A 12,391-nucleotide genomic window follows, 5' to 3' on the forward strand; every position below is an offset into this window, starting at 1 on the left:
ACTAAGAGTTCCCAGGTGTAGTGTTTACCATCTTCACCATTTTTTTTTTCTTTCTTATTCTCAACCAAGGCTGATGGGCTGTTGGTGCTAAAGAAAAGTAAGGGGATCACCAGACTCCTCTGGGGGTCATGGATGTCTTTCATACAATTCATGGCAATCCATCCAATAAGTCTGACGCTATGATTCCCAGAGCCACTAGCATGGCAAACAGCTCTTCCATATTTAAGAGTTGGAGTGAGACTCTGTAGTCAGTGGGGGGGTGCTGCCTGACCCAAGCTCCCCCTCCTGAAAGCCCCGTGTTTTATGATGCAGCCATCCACCCCAAACCTCCCCCCAACGCACACGACGGCGCTCTTCTACAGCAGCAGTCAACGTACTGCTTGCAGCAATAGTTCCGTGGAAAATATGAAATACCGTGCATTACTTTTCGTAGCTGTATGTACGAATGGTTCAGTGGAACAGCCGCTTCTGATAGGAGAGCTGCATCTCTCTTAGTTACAGGCAAGTGACAACCATTTTATCCAATGGATCAACTAAATGAGTTGTCGGGGTCTCTTCTGTCTCTCCCACCTGTCTTCTGTCTCTTCCCTGAGCCAGTCAACATCAACAGGTTCCACGTTTCATGTGGGCGCCGTGTGTTTCCCAATTACTGACATCAGGTGTAATGTTAGGCATGGTCCCCATCCTAGTCTAGATAAAACCCCAAGTACTGCTCAGGCTGATGAATCAACGAATGAACGAATGAATGAATGAATGAATGAATGAATGACTGAATGAATGAATGCCTTTATTGTCATTGCATTTAAGTACAATGTAATTGTAGAGCCACTCTAGTAAGGTGCATCATCATTGCAACACACACACACACACACACACACACACACCAAATACATCTCACCCATCATTCATAGCAACACTCACCATAACATAAAAACACCACTTGCCCACTCTCACACTAAGTGGATACTAAATATTCTAATGTGGATAAAGAAAAAAGTATAAATAAATAAAAAAGTTTAGCTTCATTTAAGAAGTTACGTTATAGCTTTGGGAGAGAAGCTGTTTCTAAGTCCTAGTCCTAGTTTTTGGATCTGTAACGTCTCCCTGAGGGCAAGAGGTCAAACAGTGGGGGGGCCAGGGGGAGGGGGGGGGGGAGTTTATTTCATTATTGCATCCTAGTTGTTATGACATTGCACTCAAAACTACAAATGTCAACCTCATAGTTCTAGAGAAAAACGTCACTAAAGCCATCTTTCTGTCCGTACCAACGACGATATTTAGTAGTCCAGTAACTACCCTCTGCTTGTCTCTCTCTGTCTGTCTGTCTGTCTGTCTGTCTGTCTGTCTGTCTCTCTCTCTCGTCTGTCTTCTGGCTGGCAGTCTCAGGCTGCATGCTGCTATAAATAGACCAATCATTTTCACGGCACAGGGAAAACTGATTGCTTTTGTCTTTTGAGCTGTTGTTGTTGCTGTTTTGGTCTCACCTGCACAAGTCTCAGTTCCTGTATCCTTGACCTGGCTTGGGGACCGGAGGGTTGCCGGTTCAAGTCCCCTTACAGACCAAGTAATTGGACTGGTAGCTGGAGAATTTCACCTCCTGTTGTTGTACCCCCCCCCCCCCCCCCCCCCCAATTGCTCGGGGTGCCTTAATGAACACCCCTTACTCTGACATCTCTCCATTTAGTGCATGTATATGGGCAATCATCATTAAAATATTCTACAGTACAGTATATTCTTGAGTATACTGTACTCCACAGGGGGGTGGAGTCCTTCCTCTCCACCCCCCTGTGTGGACAGTATGGCTGCTGCCTGACTCCTAGCAGCTGGATGTGCTGTCAGAGAGAAGTGGTGCTGGTGGAAGGAGGAAGTCAGGCGATGACTCACAGGTTTATGAAGCGCTGCCTCCTCTGTCTGCCTGCCTGTCTGCCTGCCTGCCTGCCTGTCTGCCTGTCTGCCTGCCTGTCTGTCTGTCTTTCTGCTGTCTGTCTGCCTGTCCTGCCTGCCTGTCTGTCGCCTGTCTGCCTGTCTGTCTGCCTGTCTGTCTGCCTGTCTGTCTGCCTGTCTGCCTGCTGCCTGCCTGCCTGTCTGTCTGCCTGTCTGCGTCTGCCTGTCTGTCTGCCTGTCTGCCTACTGTCTCCTCTGCCTTCCTGCCTGCCTCCTGCCTGTCTGCTGCCGTCTGTCCCTGGCTGCTGTCTGTCTGCCTGCCTGCCTGCCTGCCTGCCTGCCTGCCCTGCCTGTTCTGCCTGTCTGCTGCTGTCTGTCCTGTCTGCCTGTCTGTCTGTCGGCCTGTCTGTCTGCTCGGCCGTCTTCTGCCTGCCTGTCTGTCTGCCTGCTGTCTGTCTGTCTGTCCGGCTGCCTGCCTGCCTGCCTGCCTGCCTGCCTGCCTGTTCTGCCTTTCTGTCTGGCCTGTCGGTCTGTCTGCCTGTCTGCCAGTCTGCTGCCTGTCTGCCTGCCTGCCTGTCTGTCTGTCTGCCTGCCTGTCTGTGTGGCTGACATTCTGCTGACTCCTCAGAGTCTTGTGGGACACCTCTGCTGGTCTCTGCTCGGTCTGGTTCCGCCCTGAACCCTCTCTATGGGAGGCATTAGAGACAGTTGAGGTTTTTTAATTAAAGGACATAACATACAGTTTATATCTTATCATTCTGTTTCATCTGGCCTAAATATAGGAAACGAGAAACAGGAACAAGCGTAAAGCCAAACCTCAGGTGTCCCCACAGAAACCTCAGCAGGGGAATGGACCTAAGTAAACGGACAGTGTTGTCCTTAAAGGTCTCTTATCATGTTCATTTTAGGGTTCATACGTGTCTTTGGGGTTTCTACTAGAACATGTTTACATGCTTTAATACCTGTATTATGTCCCCCTCTGTCTGCAACGCTCGTCTAAAGGCACAGTTTCTAAATACACCGCCCTGTATGACCAGAATGCACCTGAACACACCTCCCTGTATGACCAGCACGCCCAGAATGCACCTGAACACACCTCCCTGTAGGACCAGCACGCCCAGATGACACCTGAACACACCTCTGTGAAGCCAGCACGCCCAGAAGCACCGAACCCACCTCTCGTAAGACCAGCATTCCCAGAATGCACCTGGAACACACCTCCTTTAGAGACCAGACGCCCCAGAAAGCACCTGAACACACCTCCCTGTAAGACCAGCACGCCAGAATGCACCTGAACACACCTCCTGTAAGGACCAGCACGCCCAGTATGCACTGAACACACCTCTCTGTAAGACCAGCAGCCCAGAATGCACCTGAACACACTCCCTGTAAGAACCAGCATTCCCAGAATGACATGAACAAACTCTCTTTAGGACCAGCACGCCAGAATGCACCTGAAACACCCTCCCTGTAAGACCAGCCCGCCCAGATGCACTGAACACACCTCCCTGTAAGACCAGCACTCCCAGAATGCACCTGACACAATCCAGGTAGGACCAGCACCCCAGAGCATGAAAACACTCCCTGTAGGACCAGCACGCCAGAATGCACCTGAACACACCTCCCTGTAAGACCAGCACGCCAGAATGCATCCTGAACACACCTCCCTGTATGACCAGACATGCCCAAGCAGAATGCACCTGAACACACCTCCCTGTAAGAACCAGCACGCCAGAATGCACTGAAAACAACTCTGTAGACCCAGAATGCCACTCTGAACACACCTCCCTGTAAGAACCAGCACGCCCAGAATGCACCTGAAACACACCTCCCTCGTAAGACCAGCACGCCCAGAAGCCCTGAACAAACCCCCTGGTAAGAACGACCCCAGATGCACCTGAACACACCTCCTGTATGACCAGAATGCCATGAACACACCTCCCTGAAGACCAGCACCCCAATGCACCTGAACACACCTTCCCGTAGGACCAGCACTCCCAGAATGCACCTGACACCTCCCTGTAAGACCCGCATCCCGAATGCACCTGAACACACCTCCCTGTTAAGACCAGCAACCAAAGCACCTGCACACACCTTCTATGGACCAGCAGCCAGAATGCACTGAAACACCTCCCTGTAGGACAGCACGCCCAGAATGCACCTGAACCCACCTCCTGTAGACACAGCCCAAATGCCACTGAACACACCTCCCTGTAAGACCAGCACTCCCAGAATACCTGAACACACCTCCCGGTAAGACCAGCACGCCCAAGAATGACACCTGAACACCCTCTTGTAAGACCAGCACGCCCGAATGCAACCTGAACACACCTCCCGTAAGACCAGCACGCCCAGAATGCACCTGAACAACCCTCCCTGTAAGACCACACGCCCAGATGCCACCTGAACAACCTCCCTGTAAGACCAGCACTCCCAGAATGACCTGAACACACCTCCTGTAAGACCACCACGCCAGAATGCACCTGAACACACCTCTTGTAAGACCAGACGCCCAGAATGCACCTGAACACACTCCTTGTAGGACCAGCACGCTCAGAAGCACCTGAACACACCTCCCTGTAAGACCAGCACACCCAGAATGCACCTGAACACACCTCCTTGAGGACCAGCACGCCCAGAATGCACCTGAAACAACCTCCCTGAGGACCAGCACGCCCAGAATGCACCTGAACACACCTCCCTGTTAAGACCAGCACTCCCAGAAGCACCTGAACACACCTCCCTGTAAGACCAGCAAGCCCAGAATGCACCTGAACACACCTCCTGTGACCAGCAGCCCAGAATGCACCTGACACACTCTCCCTGTAGACCAGCACGCCCAGAATGACCTGAACACACCTCCCTGTAGGACCAGCACGCCCAGTAGCACCTGAACACACCTCCCGTAAGACCAGCATCCCAGAATGCACCTGAACACACTCCTGTAGGACCGCACGCCCAGAATGCACCTGAAACACACCTCCCTGTAGACCAGCACGCCCAGAATGCACCCTGAAAACACCCTCCCTGTAGACCAGCACACCAGAATGACACGTGAAACACCTCCCTGTAAGAACAGCACGCTCAGAATGCACCTGAAACACCTCCCTGAAGACCAGCACGCCCAGAATGCACCGAACACACCTCCTTGTAGGACCAGCCGCTCAGAATGCACCTGAAACACACCTCCCTGTAAGACCAGACCCAAGAATGCACCTGAACAACCTCATGTAGACCAGCACGCCAAGAAGCACCTGAAAACACCTCCTGTAGGACCAGCACGCCCAGAATGCACCTGAACACACCTCCTGTAGGACCAAGCACGCACAGAATGCACCGAACACACCTCCTGTTTTTTTATTTTATTTAACCTTTATTTATCACGGTAAACTGTTTGAGAACCAATTCATTTACAAACATGACCTGGCCAAGAGCTACAGAAATAGATATGAACATACTGTACACTTACATAGTCAAACACATGACACATAGAACAAGCAAGAACCTCCTGTAGGACCAGCACGCCCAGAAATGCAACCTGACACACCTCCCTGTAAGCCAGCACGCCCAGAATGCACCTGAACACACCTCCTTGTAGACCAGCACGCTCAGAATGCACCTGAACAACCTCCTTGTAGGACAGCACACAGAATGCACCGACACACCCCTAAGAACAGCACGCCCAGAATGCCACTGATCACACCTCCCTGTAGGACCAGCACGCCATCAGTATGCACCCGAACACACCTCCCTGAAGACCAGCACGCCAGAATGCACCGAACACACCCCCTGTAAGACCAGGCACGCCCAGAATGCACCTGAACACACCTCCCTGTAGGACCAGCACGCCCAGAATACACCTGAACACACCTCCCTGTTTTTTTATTTTATTTAACCTTTATTTATCCAGGTAAACTGTTTGAGAACCAATTCTCATTTACAAACATGACCTGGCCAAGAGGCTACAGAAATAGATATGAACATACTGTACAACTTTACATAGTCAAACACATGACACATAGAACAAGCAAGAACCTCCCTGTAGGACCAGCACGCCCAGAATGCACCTGATCACACCTCCCTGTAAGACCAGCACGCCCAGAATGCACCTGAACACACCTCCCTGTAGGACCAGCACGCCCAGTATGCACCCGAACACACCTCCCTGTAGGACCAGCACGCCCAGAATGCACCTGAACACACCTCCCTGTAGGACCAGCATGCCCAGTATGCACCTTGGGCGCTGGACGGGAAAATAACGACTCTGACGGTCTGAAAATAGCAAAAAATGTGTATGTGTACACAAGGTTGTTCCCCATGTTCCACTGTCACTTACAGAGTGATGTGATCCTTTGTTTTGTCACCTGGTGACAGGACGTGGTGTGACTCCCAGCTCTGCACGGGGGGGTTTCATTCCACCCTGCTGTCTGTGCTATGCAACAACAAACCACTGCGTCTTCTCTGATGGAAGGGGGTGGAGGTTAAAGTGGACTTGATATTGTCAAGAGACAGGGAAAATGCAGTTAGTAGAAACCAGTGGAAGACCTCTCCACTAGCTGGACTACAGTTAACAAGGCACTGAAAGCTTCGAGCCACTCTGCCTGTGCTTCTACCAGAGTGCAAGCTCCATTAAAATCTGATGCTGCTGAAGAGGAAAATCTTCAGTTAACTTTCCTTTGGTTTGGGCGCCCAGGTAGCTCAGTTGGTAGAGCGGGCGCCCACATTTAGAGGTTTACTCCTCGACGCAGCGGGCCTGGGTTTGACTCTGACCTCCAGCCCTTTGCTGCATGTCATTCCCCTCTCTCTCCTCTTTCATGTATTCAGCTGTCAAGTAAAGAAAAAAAAAATAATCTTAAAACAAGCTTTCCTTTGATTTAGAATTATAAAATTGTTAGAAGTGGGTTTCTGCTGTCTGGCTAACCATCAGCTGATAGCTTTTGCACAAACCAGGAAAACAATTGAAAAGTAATAGAAGACAATACATGAGTGGTGCAGGCAAGAAATGAAAACCTTCTAAAAGCTGGCCATAAATGAAAGGCAGCAGAAAATCCGAATGACAATGACACCATTACTGTGAGCTCTCAAACAGATGTGATCATTGTCGCACTCACTGATGTGTCACTGGTCTATTTCTAGCATAAGACAACAATAAGGCTTAGAAACCTTTGAATAGAGGGGCCAAACTTGGCAAAGGGGGGGGGGGCGCATGAGTAAAATTGGGTTATTCTCACATCTAAAACATCTTGGCATTAATTAACTGCACATTATGAGTAGTTACATAGACTATTCAGTGTAACTAACAACTGCAAAATAAACCACTTTAAATATTCTTATTTAAAATAATCAATCAATAAACAAACAGCTGCTATACTCCAAGTCACCTCCAGCCGTGGACAGATGTGAAACAAAGGGGCCCTGGGCTCACATTTAGGAGGGGAGCCGCGGCGGTTTGGGCCTCCTGTGACTGGTTTCTGCCTCTTCATGGCTGGTTTGGGCCTCTTCATTTTGCCTTAGATTATTATAGTGTTTTGTGCAGGTTATACTGCAGGTTTTGTAGTTAATGTCTGCTTAAAAATGATGAATACAATAAATTATGCACTAAGCATTATTATGCAGGACTATCCATTACACTCCACACTCCAAAACAGCCTCCCTTCTCCACATGTTATGTCATGGAAATGACCCTGACAACAAATGCAGCATTAAAAAGTATGTCAGAGACAGGGAGTGTCTGTTAATAAAGAAAGGAAAAGAAACTGGATTGAAATGGGACTTTAACAGATGAACAGATGTGATGTGAGATGTAGAAATCCCTGTCAGGTCAGTGCACTGGAAGCCAACGATCAACGCAGGGTGACTCAGTGAGAGTGGAGGAAGTCCATGTGGGAGGAAAGGTTTAGAGGGGACGCTGCCGAGGGCGTTTGGACCGGCTAAGCTTTTCATTCCTAAAGCTCCAGACGCGTCTGTGGTCTCTGATTCACTCAACACTGCTCGCACAGCATTCATGTTGAAAGTGGAATAAAAGGCAGCAGAAGCTCTCGGAGGAAAAGAAATAAAAATGAACATTTTTTGGAATAGCAGGGACAATGTTTTTTAAGTAGTGGGTGATGTGTGTCCAGCTAAACATCCCTGATGAATACAGGTGGGATCTCAGCGCTGCTTCTGTTGTTTTATCTTAATGCTTCTGTTCTTAAAGCTTTTAGTTTGGTACATTCCAGCCATGGCCAAACGAGCTGCTCCAAAGCTAATTAAGACTATCGGCTCCTCACCACTGTCTCTGGACGTCTCAGTGGGACTGTGGTCAGGAGATCGGGGCGTCCGGGGACCTCCGCGTGCTGAAACTCGAGTGAAAACAATTACCTCTTCAGAAAAGTCCATCAGGTTGTTTTTTATTCCTCTGTGTCCTCCTTAGCTACTAGTAACTGCGTGGAGGGGGGGGGGGGGGGGGGGGGGGGGGGGGGCGTGCTCAGTCGTAGAAGGCTTGTATCATGTGGACCCGCTGACAGTTGTGTTATCATTGCGTAGGAGACAGAAAACTACACACTATGGCTTTAAATCAGGTACACAACAAAAATCTGACCTTCTGTATACAATATGTTTTATGTATGCATAGTAAATTATCTTTATTTAAAGAAGTTTATCTGACCCCCAAAAAGTGTTTTTAGTCCCATCAGCTGTGTTGCATGTAAGGAAATGTTATCACGTGACATACTAAACTATCAATCAAGCCATCAGTTTTTATTTGTCCCATACGAGACACAATTACAGTGAAGTGGCATCCCATCAGCTCCTTCAGCTTGAGCATGGTTCCCCATCATAAAGCAGAACGGGATCAATCTCAGGGGGTGAACGTGGTAGTTACCTGTGAACACATTAGCACGCAATACTACTCGCATTTACCTCCACTTTCATCCATGTTATCATTTGGCTTTGGCTGGTCTGACTCATGGGGCAGTCCCTGCACAGGTTGCTGGGGGCTTCATTAAACCTGAATGTCTTGGAGGACATCAGTCGCTTCTTACCAAGGACAACAGTCCTCTCAGGTGGTCTTACTAAAATTATAGTATGTAGTTGACTCTACTCCCTTTGACTGACAGAGCACCCTGCAGGTTTGCAGTGATCAGCAGAGACTCGGGGTGTAGCGTGGGAGGGCTCTGAAGGCCAGAACCAGCCGAGCACGTGCCTGCAGATGGCCGCGGACAATGACCTCGCTCGGCCCAAACCTGCCGACGAGGCGCTTTTCATTCAACCTGAGGATTAGAAGCCAGTTGTCCCTCGTCTCCTCAGGGGCCCAGCCCGCTGTCCCTGTGGACAGCTGCTCACACGCTGACAGCCAATGTTGCAATGTTGCAGTTCAATTCACTTCAAAGTACTTGTCCTGTGAAAGGGCCGAAAGCTTGACTAAAAGTCCACAGCCAATGAGTCCGCTGCTATGCTACCTGCTCTATGAGGCGTTCAACCCTTAGTTACAGTCCAGGACAGCGACAATATGTCCCACCTGGTACCAAACTGGAAGAGAATGGCTGCAAAGCCTCCTTCACTGACCAATCTTAGCCCCCCCCACTCCCAAAAAAAACAAACCTTTCTAGTAGTGGCGCTCTTTAGTGGCCAAGCAGGTAGTAAGGTGATTCCACGTATTAAATTCTACGTCAGGAGGCAGGTTGGGGTGATAAATGGGTCAATCTAACTGGACCTTTACCCAGGAGATCAGGGGGTGTGTCCCGTTTGAAAATACTAAAATAAACTTAATATGTTCTTTTTATTATTTTTTTTACAACAAACAAAACTACATCACGTTCTGCGTCACCTGCGTAACCTGTCAAGTAACTTAATGCGATATTTGTTGAGTTGTCACATGACTAGCCGGCGGTCGCCTCATTTCGTAGGACATCATACGATAAACCTGCGTGTGCCCAACTTTCGATGTGATGTAGTCCGAGATCTGCTGCTTGTTCAGCTTTCCCGTTTGATCCTATGTTTATGGCCAGGTTGAAGAGGCCCAGCTGCTGTAGGTGTTGTCGAACAGGTTATGAATGGATCATGTGCCTGTGAAGCTCCTTCTAGACGAGCCGTGGCACTGCACCACTCACGGCTAATGGATTCACGAGCGGCTCTGGAAGTAGGCCACGGCATCGAGCAGGCCCACGGCAGCAGCCAGCCCATGAATAATGCATGGAGGGAAATCCAAAAAACGACTTCCGCCTCCGAGGAGGCTGCTGAGGCTCTGCTGTCGGAGGAAGTCACAGGCAGAGCCAGAGCTGAACCGGTTTTCTTCAGACCGTTAGTTCAAGATGCCTCGCTGCTTTGTGCCGTCGACACCTTCTTCTTGGCTTTGTTTTACTCCCGCGTCCCCGTTCTTTATTTACGCCGCTGCGTGAGGGCTTCGGTCTGCTCGCCTCCACAGCTTCTTTTAATCCTCTCTGAACATTTGTCACATTTTACATCATCTTTGTTTGACTTATTTTCATTTCCCTTGTCCTTCCAGTGATCTAAAGCACAATGTTTTCACCGTGTTCTGTTCTTGATGCCCCCCCCCCCCATTACGTGACTCATCAGAGGTGTCTTTATTGAGAGGGAACGCTAACAGCTGCATGTAGGCTCAGTTTTTCGATTTGTAACTCTGGGAGGAAATATTTCACATGAATTCACAGATTTCAATCATTGTTGGACATTTCAAATGGTACAGTAATGGTCTGATATCTTTCAGGGTCATCCTCATCCCCCTGTGTCACAGAGGTCTGCCAGCGGAGCAGGGGGGTCCAGGACTGATGCTGGGGAGTTGGTCCACTGCCCCGCGAGTCTGGCGACACTTTGTAGAGTCAGTGGGAATAGAACTACAGAGCAGCTTGACTGGCACAAACCAGAGCTCTGGAAGAGAGGCTGTCAAATCTGCATGCACGCAGAGAGAGAGAGAGAGAGAGAGAGAGAGAGAGAGAGAGAGAGAGAGAGATAGATCAGAGAGAGTAAAGGAGCTAGATAGCTATATAATATAAGATGTTATAGCGAAAAGAGAGAGAGGAGAGAGAGCACTAGATACAGTATTAGGGACCACTAAGGTCTATATAAGAGACTTCGATACAGTATTAGGGACCACTAAGTCTATATAAGAGACTTCAGATACAGTATTAGGGACCACTAAGGTCTATATAAAAGACTCAGATACAGTATTAGGGACCACTAAGGTCTATAAAAGACTTCAGATACAGTATTAGGACACTAAGGTACTATAAAGAGACTATCAGATACAGTATTAGGGGACCACTAAGGTCTATATAAAGAGACTTCAGATACAGTATTAGGGACCACTAAGGTCATATATAAAGACTTCAGATACAGTATTAGGACCACTAAGGTCTATATAAAAGACTACAGATACAGTATTAGGGACCACTAGGTCTATAAAAGAGCACTTCAGATACATTATTAGGGACCACTAAGGTCTATATAAAGAGACTCGATACGTATTAGGGAACCACTAAGGTCTATATAAGAGACTTCAGATACAGTATTAGGGACCACTAAGGTCTATATAAAGAGACTACAGATACAGTATTAGGGGACCACCAAGCTTCACACAGACAGAGGCATGGGGGTGTCACACAGTCGCTGTAACCCCTAAATCCTTCCCCATGCCTCCCCTCTGACCTGCACTCCACCGCCAGCCCCCAGCGACCCAGTGGCTGCTTGTCGTGCAGCAGGAGCTGGTGCCATGTGCTCCAGGCTAGTTAAGTATTTATCAAGCCTCTAGTGTGTGCCGGGGCCAGTTGTCTCTCCCTCTTTCTATGTGTCCCCTGCCAAGCTCGATCTAGTTTTCCTCCCATTAACTGTGTGTGCTCACAAATGTCCCGACCAGTCCTCACAGCTCAGCCGCCGTGCGTGTGCGTGCTCGTGTGAGGCCTCCAACGTGACATTTTGTAATAATGCTTAATAATTCCCATGCAGCATCGTAACTTCCTGTTGTCCCCAGAGTGACTTGCTAGTTCCTCTTTTTTTCAAGAGAAAAAAAGAAAGAACACAAGTGAGGATGCAGCGGTACATCACACCTGGACAAAAAGAGGCTGAGACAGAAAATCAAACGTGTTGTCATCGAGCTCCTCTACTGCGACAAGTCACTGCCTCGAGTTGTACAGCGGCGGTGTGTGACAAACATCCCATCTGGCAGATCAGGCTGAAACTCCCAGAATGCTCTGTGGTGGCAGGCAGAGAGCGCGGGCCGGGGTGCGGTCTGTCAGGAGTCCCAGTCAGGAGTCCCAGTCTTGTTAGCCATTTGCAGGAGATCTAAAAAAAGGGGAAATGCATATTAATGCATCTTTCATCAGGTGATCCAGAAGCTTTCCCATTCTCCATGTTTAAAGACCAATTAGTTTAATGTTCCCTCCAGAAATGACACAAGAAATTCTCTTTGTCAATTTTCCTCGAGGTTATTTGTCTCCTATTTGATCCCCATATTATCTGGCTGCTGCTAGCTAACATTATGCCAGCCCCCCCCCCCCCCCCCCCCCCCCCC

Source organism: Etheostoma spectabile, unplaced genomic scaffold (genome assembly GCF_008692095.1).
Source record: "Etheostoma spectabile isolate EspeVRDwgs_2016 unplaced genomic scaffold, UIUC_Espe_1.0 scaffold317, whole genome shotgun sequence".
Classification (NCBI taxonomy): Eukaryota; Metazoa; Chordata; class Actinopteri; order Perciformes; family Percidae; genus Etheostoma; species Etheostoma spectabile.